The 12,128-nt window shown below is 39.4% G+C and overlaps 1 pseudogene; it reads right to left on the reverse strand.

Moving 5' to 3' along the window:
* Window positions 1–8,776: 8,776 nt before the first annotated feature.
* On the reverse strand, window positions 8,777–9,874 carry LOC6054188 (annotated as a pseudogene).
* Between the last annotated feature and the right edge of the window lie 2,254 nt (window positions 9,875–12,128).

Genomic DNA, 12,128 nt, shown 5'->3' on the forward strand with positions numbered 1-12,128 from the left:
GCTCGAGAAAACGACGGATTTGCAAAAAATAATAATTATGAAATGAAAACATTACATGCCTTTATTTCAATTCAACACTGTGGAGTTTGGTTACAAATGTTTTTTTCCAAGATTCTTCTCATAATTGCCAATAATTTTACAGACGACACCAAATCGATCAGGATATCTGCTCTTACGAATAAAGTTTTTTATCTCAGAAAAAATGTTTCCAAAAATAAAACAAAATACAGATATGCATTTTCTTAAAAGATTGCTAATTCTTGTGTTCAAAAAAGTTGGCTCATTCAAAAAACAATCTAAAAGAGAAAGCTCATAACTCGTGGTCAGTGCAATTTTATCTTTTAGATTTAAATTTAAATAGGTCAAAATATAAATTGGAGGTGAATCCATCGATGATTCATTACTGCCCTGCTGGTAAGACAAAAAAACACCTCAAAAATGGATTAAGTTGAAACCATTTTTTCAAATCAGTACCTGACTAACAAATTGGATAACTCGATGTGGTTTATCGTGGTTTAAAGATAAGAGTCTCTTCTCAGAAAGATTACATTGTCTCTTTGTGTTAATAATTTTCCTTAAATATTCAAGAGTTAATTGAAATGACACTTTTGCTGTGTAATGTGTGATGTTATTTTAGACTTTAGATTCAAACGATTAGGATCTGTCTGCAGATTATCTGGTTCAAGAAATAGTTTATTGCTGTGACTAACCCTCGTAAAAATCAAAACAAAATGACGTCGGTTATCATGAGGCGCCTTCATCATATAACCACCAGTTAATTCCTCAATTTTATGGTACCGTAATCCCTGAGATATCAATTATCTTCAGCGCATGTACTAATGGCCGGTTATCATTGGTGACGTTAACGGTGATTTTCGACATGCAATTGCACGTCGGGGTTTCTTCCGTTAAAAATCAGACGCAATTTAAAAAAAAATCTGGACACTCTTATTTGCAAACCGGATTAGACTCAGCTCTCAACAATGAGCTTATCTAGGCCAAAACGATTGATGGCACGGAATTCTGCCTTTTTCGCCAACAGGTATTGTTTTGGGACAAAGTTCGGTTCCAAAGTCGCAGTCGGAGAATCCAACGGGGAATTCGGGAAGTCGCACACCTCCAATAATGACAATGATTCGGACCTCGGCCAGTTATCTGTACTCCGCCTAATTAGCTTAGTAAGCACGACTAGTAGGTGCGCGTCACCCCGTTGGAATACTGGGAACCAAGCAACGATGGCGTCAGGCGTTCTTTTTTTCGCAATTTAACGCAAATTATTTTGTTGGTTGCCACAAAAATTGTTGTAACATGAACTGGACGGTGGTTTTGCGGCAATTTACTCACACTTGGTAACTTGCAGGGGGACAGATTACAAGTTTTGCTTTTTTGGCAAATGATTGATTGATGTGCTGTGCTGATTTAGATATCCAGCGGAAGAGTTACATGTGATAAAATTGGAGGACGATGGGATGATTTGTTTTTAATGAGATAGGTGTATGTTTACATGTGTAAGACAGCTTAATCTGTTAATTAACTCTAGAAAAATGTGTTCCTGTTCGCATAAATTTCCTCAAAGCATTTTCAGTTTGGTTCAAATTCGTGTGCTAATTAAAAAACTAAACCATTTTGTTCTAGATTTCTTGAAATCCAGTTTTTTCTCGAAAATTCAACACGTAGCCTTATGTGTGGAACAAACATGCGTTTTTCTTTGCTTACTGTTTTTGTTTTTTTTTGTTTGATTGCCATGAGTCCACTGCGACCATTTATTTGATCTATTGTCGACCTGCTGATCTATTTTTAGATCTGCAGAGGCTGCCAATTTGCTGTTCTTGGGCATTTGGGGAACAAAGCACACGCGCTATTGTTGAGCAAGTGTGTTGATCTGTCCACACGCCGTAACATTTTTCCTTTCCTCTGTGCTGTTGTACTTTCCATATGTGTCGCTAGAACTGAAGTGCACTTTTTATTACGCTACTTAGGATGTGTTCCCAGTGAAATCCCAAAAGCCCGGGACTCTTGCTAAGCAGTTTTTGTCCCTCAAGCACATTTTGCGGTTGGGCCCAGCGCACTCCGCAGATGCAAATATACAGAGCACAGTCGGTCCTCGAAACATGTGAAAAGTACGAGGAAAGGTGGTGCCAAGCCATGTGGGTTTCAAACCACGACCTTCCGTTTATCAAACGAAACCTGTAACCAATAGACCACAGGAGCTCGGCTGTTTTTGTTTACAAGAAAATGAATTTGAAATTCCATCTTTAATGAAAAAGAGTAATTTTGGTTGACAAATTGAAGACGTAATGAAATTAATCAAATTTGCTTCTTGCAAAAATCTTCTTTATGACATGGGCACCTATTATAACGTACAACGTACGTACAGGTACAAAATGTTTGCATTTTACTTTTCAATAAAAGTAAAAAATACTTAACCAACCTGGCCGTCGAAGGTAAATGTGGCGTGCTAAGGGACAATGATAAGAATCCCACAATTAGAGGACGCTTTTTGAAAGCTACTCGTTATCACAGAATGTTCTTCATATTTCTTGATAGTAAGAAAACGTTGCCGCATTGCAGGCGAGTTCAAAATCGTTTCAAATTGAGCTTATCCAAAAAGGAAAAGTCTGTTTTTTAATCACAAATTTTGGAATTTTAGACTCGGTTTATGACAACCTTTTTTTCGTTAAAATGTAAAGACCATTATTCCGTTGTAAAACTCCTTGCTTTTCCTGTCATTCTCAAATGACGAAACAGCCTACTTTTCTCTAACAAAAATAAGGCTGGTACAAATATTTTTAAAAGTTTTTGTCACCCCCCCCCCCCCCCCTTTCAAAATTGGCCCGAAAAATCAGGGGGCAAAAAAAATATTTTTACAATAAACTTCAAAATTTCAATGAAAATTCAAGTGCAGCCAGCTGAAATCAAATTAAAATACATTCTTCTGCGTTTAAAATCATTTTTAGCATGGGGACCATCCATAAACCACGTGGACACTTTTTTGGGAATCTGTTACCCCCCCCCCCCTTCGTGGACAATTGTCCATACAAAAAAAATCTTTTTTGTATGGATCGAGGACAATCGCCATACCCCCCCCCCCCCTGAAGTGTCCACGTGGTTTATGAATGGTCCCATGTTTGGGTTTATTAAAAAATCTAAAGATTTTTTGAAAATTTTCGATGCGAAATCTTTTTTTTTCGATGCAATTTTTGTTTTTGTCAGATATTAGATTTTTTGAAAACTAATGATTGCAAAACAACTGAACTAGTGTAAAATGCATTTTAAAACACTTTTTCATTTAAATGTGAAGACTATGGCTTGTTATTTTAATTTTTAAATTTTTTTGCCCCCCCCCCCCCTTGACCTCGGCCAGGGCCGAGGGACAAAAACTTTTTTAAATATTTGCATCGCACAGTGGGCGAAATGGAACCCAAAATCGGACTTAATTGAACGCGGCTGGTTCCCTGGTATGAATAATAGTGTTTCTTATGTAAAAAGGGGAATCGATTGGTGATGGTTTCATCCACCGCACGAAACGGCAAAGGGTCCATTTTGCCCCAATTCCCCATTTTTTCACATTTTTTCTTGAAAATCGGTCTGTATTTAGAGCGGAGGCTTTGTGCGGCCTTCCAAAATGCACTTTACTTATGTGAAAATGTCCCAGGAATCCAGTAAAAATAACCACTTGCACCGCAAAAATCATCTAGGGTCCATTTAACCCCAATTCCGCTATAAAAGCATTTTTGGCCGTTTTCAAATGTTAGGTCAGATTTTAAAAATCTGAAAATATTTTTATCGTAAAGATCAGACAATTTTACATAAGAATGACGATTTGCACTTGATAGTTTGACACATTTATGTTGATATAGAAATTAAACTAAATAACATGATTGAAGAATCACTTTTGGGCCAATTTTCCCAAACGCAGAATAAACTGCCTTTCACATACATTTTATTTTTATCAACATAAATGTGTCAAACTATCAAGTGAGATCGAAGCAACCTGCGCGTGTGTTCGGACGACAAAATTTTCGCTGTCGTTTTTTTCTCTGTCCGAAGTGGAATTTTCTCAAGATTTGTTTTTTGGTTGAGTTCTGTTCCGTTGGATGTTGGATTGCTAAACCGGCCTGGATGGTTGGATCGCACAGGTGAGGGTGCTAGAGCAGGACAGTTTAAAGACCCCGCAACCTACCTCATTCCGGGTAGGTTGCGGAACTGGAATCTGAAGGCCGTCGAAACTTCCCCGACGACGAAGGTTCGACCGGGAAATGGACAACTTCCGGAAGCCTGAGAACACTGGAACGCGCATTGGGAATGTGGCGAGCGCAGTCCATCTCCGCGTGAATGGACCTGGTCGAAGTCAAAATCCCAGGAACGAAACGGGAATCGGAGCCGTGGGACCGGTTAAGGTGGAGTACAGTTGCAGCGGGGAGATTACATTGCCACTGTTTCGACGAAAAGAGAAAAAGAAGAACGATGGAGCAGATTACGAGTGGAGCGTTTGCAATCGGAAGCAGCCCAACCGGGGACCGGCCTTTCGATATTAGGTGTATCTTGCGAGACGCTTGAAGAGAAGCTGATTTTGAAGAAGATATCAACTGGTGAGCTCGTTCTTTTTATAAAACAAGTATTCTTTCATTTATTCTGACACACACACACATCACTTAAGACAACAAAGCAAAATTATTACTATATACGCGGTAGGGTGTTTCCTTGGTCGTTCGCTGTGAGTTGTGGATTGCCTGCTTCTCTAATGAAGGTTCGACTAAGGAGGCATGCTTATTAATTTCTCGTCGCTCCATACCCTCAGTGACGTGATGGGAGCAAGGGCGTCTATGCAAAGTGTCCCTACACCCGCTACAAATTTCCGGCGCTTGGGGAGGGAAGCGGGAAACCATTTTGATGTATGCGTCGGTATTTGTAGCATTAAAATTCGTGCAAAAAAACTTATGCACGTGGGTGTACAGATTACGGAGTAAAAGATGATCGAATTGTTCACCTAGCGCTCACATGTGTTTCAGGACCAAGTTGCCTGCGGGTATGGGGATCATACATACATACATACATACATAAATGTGTCAAACTATCAAGTGCAAATCGTCATTCTTATGTAAAATTGTCTGATCTTTACGATAAAAATATTTTCAGATTTTTAAAATCTGACCTAACATTTGAAAACGGCCAAAAATGCTTTTATAGCGGAATTGGGGTTAAATGGACCCTAGATGATTTTTGCGGTGCAAGTGGTTATTTTTACTGGATTCCTGGGACATTTTCACATAAGTAAAGTGCATTTTGGAAGGCCGCACAAAGCCTCCGCTCTAAATACAGACCGATTTTCAAGAAAAAATGTGAAAAAATGGGGAATTGGGGCAAAATGGACCCTTTGCCGTTTCGTGCGGTGGATGAAACCATCACCAATCGATTCCCTGGATTTTTTTACATAAGAAACACTATTATTCATACCAGGGAACCAGCCGCGTTCAATTAAGTCCGATTTTGGGTTCCATTTCGCCCACTGTGCATCGGCCTAACAGAATCGAATAGTAACCCTTTTCAAAATAAATGCTGAAAACATCTACTTTTCGACACTGACATAGATGCTGAAAAGTTCAAATTTCCAGCACTTGTTTGGAAAAGTAATACTTTTCAACATTTTTTTTTGATTTAACGTGAAGGCTTCCATCATTGTCATGATTTTTCCTTCAAAGATATAAATTTTGCGTCGCTTTCAGTATTTTGACAAAATTCCTTCAACAAGTTGTTTAGAATAGTGCCCTACACATGCTGATTCCTTTTGGTAACGATTATCCCATTCCTTGTGAAGTTATGGAAATCGTCATTAATCAATGATTGCCAACTAGGACGTCAATGACTGTGTCACAAAATTATATAAATTTTGAAGCACAATTGATTCAGATCAAAAATTCCTTCAGTGGCTTCAAGAAGGCAACAACCGGCACATGCTGATTCCTTTTGGGGCTGAAATTCGTTAAATTGAATTTAATACACAATTTTTTATAGTGGGTAATTCTCCGCCAACTCACACAGCAGTTGCCCCGACCCCTCTTCGATTTGCGTGAAACTTTGTCCTAAGGGGTAACTTTTGTCCCTGATCACGAATCCGAGGTGCGTTTTTTGATATCTCGTGACGGAGGGCGGTACGACCCCTTCCATTTTGAACATGCGAAAAAGAGGTGTTTTTCAATCATTTGCAGCCTGAAACGGTGATGAGATAGAAATTTGGTGTCAAAGGGACTTTATGTAAAATTAGACGCCCGATTTGATGGTGTACTCAAAATTCCGAAAAAACGTATTTTTCATCGATGAAAACACTAAAAAAGTTTTAAAAATTCTCCCATTTTCCGTTACTCGACTGTAAAAAATTTTGGAACATGTCATTTTAAAGGAAATTTAATGTACTTTTCGAATCTACATTGATCCAGAAGGGTCATTTTTTCATTTAGAACAAAATTTTTCATTTTAAAATTTCGTGTTTTTTCTAACTTTGCAGGGTTATTTTTTAGAGTGTAACAATGATCTACAAAGTTGTAGAGCAGACAATTACAAAAATTTTGATATATAGACATAAGGGGTTTGCTTTTAAACATCACGAGTTATCGCGATTTTACGAAAAAAAGTTTTGAAAAAGTTGGTCGTCATCGATCATGGCCGTTCATGGTCACCCGCGACAGACACGGACGACGAAACAAAGAGAAACGCAAAAAGTAACTTTTTCAAAACTTTTTTTCGTAAAATCGCGATAACTCGTGATGTTTAAAAGCAAACCCCTTATGTCTATATATCAAAATTTTTGTAATTGTCTGCTCTACAACTTTGTAGAACATTGTTACACTCTAAAAAATAACCCTGCAAAGTTAGAAAAAACACGAAATTTTAAAATGAAAAATTTTGTTCTAAATGAAAAAATGACCCTTCTGGGTCAATGTAGATTCGAAAAGTACATTAAATTTTCTTTAAAATGACATGATCCAAATTTTTTTACAATCGAGTAACGGAAAATGGGAGAATTTTTAAAACTTTTTTAGTGTTTTTTTCAATGAAAAATACGTTTTTTTTTCGGAATTCTGAGTACGCCCTCGAATTGGGCGTCTAATTTTACATAAAAGTCCCTTTGACACAAAATTACTATCTCATCACCGTTTCAGACTGCAAATTATTGAAAAACACCTCTTTTTTCACATGTTCAAAAATGGAAGGGGTCGTACCAACCCTCCGTCACGAGATATCAAAAAACGCACCTCGGATTCGTGATCAGGGACAAAAGTTACCCCTTAGGACAAAGTTTCACGCAAATCGAAGAGGGGTCGGGGCAACTTTTCCCGATTTCGTGTGAGTTGGTAGAGAATTACTTAATTCTTCGAAAATGATCAACGACTTCACCTTAATCGATTTATTGACTTAATGCATGGACATTTGACCTATAATTCTGTTCATAGGGTGTTTAATGGAATTGCAAAAAATGTTGTATAGAACTCGTTGCAAAACTTGATTTTTTTCATCACTCGTCGTATTTATCCAACTCGGTGAACCTCGTTGGATAAATGTATGACTCGTGCTGACTACTACTAGGAAAATTTGGAATTTGAGACATAAAATGATTAAGCTGAGTGGTATCCACAGCTTAAAAATTTTGTGCTATCTTGACAAACCCTGAAAATTGATGTAGGTGCGACAAAGGGCAAAGAGATTTCAGATCAGAACACGTTTGACACACGTACCAGCTCGACTATCGGTAACACTTGTTATTATAACTCCGAACTCCAGCAACCAAATTCAACTTAACTTCAGGAAAATTGACAGAATGGTCAACCAAACAATACGTTTTTGTATATTGAATGTCAAACATTCAAACGCGTTTTTCTCGAAACGTCAAAAAGCGACGTGCGACAAGTCAGCACCACAGCGTCGATTTGGGCTTAGCTGGGATAAGCATCTAACACCCATTTTATTGTTTGGATTTTAACTTTTAACTTTTTAAGGTTTTTTGGTGCATTTTACATTTTATAAAGCAAATAAATATTTGAATAGAATTTCTAGAATACTGTTTTCAAAACAATCAATGCGCTATGGCATCACCTAGGTTGAAATAAAAAACAGTACCGTACACTTGGGCGAATCGGGACTACAGTCTGAATAGGGACAGCAGTTTTTAGAGCACTTAAAAGCTTGAAATACGGAAACCAATGCATTATTTTGCTCTGCATGTCTATTCTCTCCGAAACTAAAATAACCAAATATTGTACAGTAACAAGGCTTAAACAGCTGTCCCAATTCGTCCCATGTGTCCCGTTTCGTCCCAGATTACGGTACTTTAATAATATTTTTTCCTAAAAGCCATATTGGCATACATTGCCATCTCGTGTAAAACTTTAGTCAAGTCTAAATTCTCATCCAACAAGCAGATAAGTGCACTTAAAAAATCTTCCAGAGACACTGCGCTATTATCTGAAAAAAAAAATCCAACGCGCACATATTACGCAAAAACCGCCAAACTCCGAACTTACGGCGTGATTTTGGTAATCCCATAAATCATTTGTACCGAAAATAAAAAAAAATCTGCGCCAGTGTTAACATCATGTTTCAGCGATAAGATAACGGGATAACCGAAAAAGGTGGAGTGAATTTCGCGCTAATCCAGATACCAGAAAACCTCGATCTTATCATCGCTGCTGTTTGTTCAACGTTGATTGAGTGTCACCGATGTCCATCAATCAGCTACGCCCCTGTGAGTCACTCGGGAATTTGTTGAGGGGGCCTGATGTACGTACATTGAAAGCGTTTAATTAACAATCAAGTAACATGTGTGGTCCTCTTTGTTTTTTTTTTTTCTATAGAAATAATTTAACAGTTATGCTATTTATTTAGACTAGCTTAGCGTACACAACGTAAAGGGCGAAGGGGTTGACACCCTTTTTCTGGTTGATCCTTCTGACTTTGTGGGATTATGAGCATTCGGGCTTGCATGATCACGGCTTACGGAGATCGTCACAGATGATCATCACGATGACGGTTGAAAAGAGAGGGATTAAGATGGGTTGTTGGTTCAGAAGAATTTCAGCACAATCGCCAGTGCTGCCAGCAGGGTCACAATCGAGAGGGTCTTTCCACTGGCCGAGTTGCAGCCGGCCCAGTCACAGACTCGGCATTCCGCCGGTTGAACTCCTTGGTTCAGGTCGCGGCACGTGGCCAGGTGGTCGTTACCGTGCGTGGTGCAGCCTCGTCGGGTTACTCCACCTGAGAATTGCAGGATAATGGATTACGGTTTAATCACGTGTTGGTATTATTGGATAGAATGAATTTACCATGGGTCAAGACGAAGCATCGGTGGGAGGTCACGACCTGTCGCTTCCTGCGGCCAATTGGCGGAGGGTGATGATGGGATCACCTGGGCCTGGAGCCGGAGCTGGAGGGTTCGGTTCAGGGGCCGGACCAGGTCCGGGGCAGGTGCTGGTCCTGGATTCAGTGGTGGAGGCGTAATGATCGGATCACCAGGACCTGGTGGCGCCGGTGGCAGTGGCGTTGTCACTTCTCCCGGTAAAGTTGGAGGCTGCGTTGGGAACGGAGGAGGACACATCTGCTGGGTGTGCACAGCACCGTCGAACGGATCCGGACAGTTTTCGCACACGAAACATGACAGTTGGGCACGACCTTTGGAAAATTACACACAATCGATTAGTCACAGTCACTGAACTCCAAACTCATCCCCATTGATAACACACCTTCAATAGCTAGTCCAACTAGCAGCAGTCCAATCAGTAGCTTCATCTTTGAGCACTCTCAGTCACTCTTCACTAGTCACTAACCCTCCCGAACTCCAAATGTAAACTGGCCTGCCCAAAGGTCCTATATCCAGCTTATATATCGACGACACGCGGGGCTATTTTGGGGGGTTCATGATAAGACCACACACAAAACTGTATGGTGATTTTTGTTCACAGTAGCGCACCCTTATCGCACAGGAAAGATCTTGTATCGGTTACCTCCAAACCTTTATCGATGTGAGAGGGCACAAATTCCTTCCGTACACACATTCGGGTTCCATGTCTCGCGGGGGCATACATTTCCCCCTCGAATGTACTTGCAGAGCAGAAAATCGGTGGTGACTAATGTGGTTTATCGTCAGTGCGTCACCAGAGCTGAATTTTTCATGGTGCAAACATGTGAGGGTCTTGTTGGCTTCCAGAAACATGTTTAGAGTTATTTTGGGTGAAAAACACTCATGTAGCTAATTTATAAGAACATAGTTTGTTAATGAAACTCAATTTTTACACATTACAAATTATTGACACATTTCGTCGCTGTCGTGCTGACTTGTCGTACGTGCATTTAGGGCCAAATTGAGTTGAGAACGCCATTTTGTGCAGCTCGCAATGCCTCACCTTTTGACCTTTACAGATCCCCAAAAATCTATTTCAATCCTGAGATATTCAATAAAAACCGAAAAGACTCCGTGCATTGTTTTCACTTTTCATCTTGTCGTGCTCTCTTGACACAGCCTGGAAATTGATGTAAGTGCGACAATTGGCCAAAGGGATTTCAGGTTATAACGCGTTCGACACAGGTATGAGCTCGACATTTTCAATTTTAATTCGGGACTCCGGCAACCAAATTCAATCAAACTTCGAGGCAATGCATAGAATGGTCAACCAAACGAAACGTGTTTGTTATTGTTTACATTGGGGACCATTCATAAACCACGTGGACACTTTGGGGGGGGGGGGGTATGGCGATTGTCCACGATCCATACAAAAAAGTTTTTTTTTGTATGGACAATTGTTCACGAGGAGGGGGGGGGGGGGGGTAACAGATTCCCAAAAAAGTGTCCACGTGGTTTATGGATGGTCCCTTGCCTGCTTTCGTTTTTGTTTATTCAAGGTCAAACATTAAAACCCGTTTTTCCCGGAACGTCAAAAAGCGACGTGTGACAAGTTAGCACGACAGCGTTGATTTGGCTGGTTCTAGAAAATTGTGTGGAATTTATTAAAAAACATTATACAAATCAAGCAGATTTTTTCTGCTTTTTGCCTTCCACACCTCAATGAGGAAAGGCAATAAAATCACTCGAAAAATGATCTTCTTCTTATGACCTCGTAGAACCACCTTCACGTAAACCTATCGACTCAGAATCAAACTCTGGACAAATGTATGTGCGTGTGTCTGGATGTGAGTCCGTGCACCAAAAAATATGCACTCGATTATCTCTGGACTGGCTGAACCGATTTGGACTGTTTTGGTCTCATTCGATTCGTCTTGAGGCCCCACAAGACCCTAGTTAATATTATGAAGTTTAGAAAAGTATTTCAAAAGTTATGCTAAAAATAACGTTTTCAGCTAAACATCGGAAGATTGTGAAAAGGGTGGTTTTTGTAAGAATATTGTTAGAAAGGTATTTGAAAGACCTTTCCAATGCATTCAAAAGATTGAAGATCTGACAACTCCATCAAAAGTTATGAGCACTTAAAGGTTATTTATACCTTTTTTGAGGCCGGATCTCAAATATTTTGATGAAAAAGCTGTCCGGATCTATCATGCAATCCATCGTTGGATAGGTAATCAAAAGACCTTTCCAATAAGCCCAAGAGATTGAGGATCTGACAACCCTATCAAAAGTTATAAGTACTTTAGTGTTTTATTTACACTTTTTTTAGGCCGGATCTCAGATATTTTGATAAAAATAAGTGTTACACTTATAGTTTACACTTTTTGAGGCTGTGTAGTGTATTCACTTTATGCATGCGAGGAAGGCATCAACCACCTAAAGGTGGATTTAGTAACGTTTTTATGTTAAAGAAATCAGTTGAAAATTGTTGAAAATTATTTCTTTTCTATACAAGTGCTGAAAAGTTCAACTTTTCAGCACCCTTTTCAGATGTGAAAAGTATAAGTTTTCATCCCTTGAATCGAAAAGTATAACTTTTTGAATAAAATTTCTCTAAGCATCTTCCCCAAAACAGGTGCCACTTCTCCCAACTTTATTTATTTGCACGATTGTGCTTCTGAGTTCAATAAAAATCAGTTCGTAGACTGAACCAGCCGATTAACTGATAAGCAGTCGGCAATCTAATCGCGATCGGTGCGACATAAAATTTTTATGTGCATGAGTCACGCTGCAA

Source organism: Culex quinquefasciatus, chromosome 2 (assembly GCF_015732765.1).
Source record: "Culex quinquefasciatus strain JHB chromosome 2, VPISU_Cqui_1.0_pri_paternal, whole genome shotgun sequence".
In the NCBI taxonomy this organism is placed as follows: domain Eukaryota; kingdom Metazoa; phylum Arthropoda; class Insecta; order Diptera; family Culicidae; genus Culex; species Culex quinquefasciatus.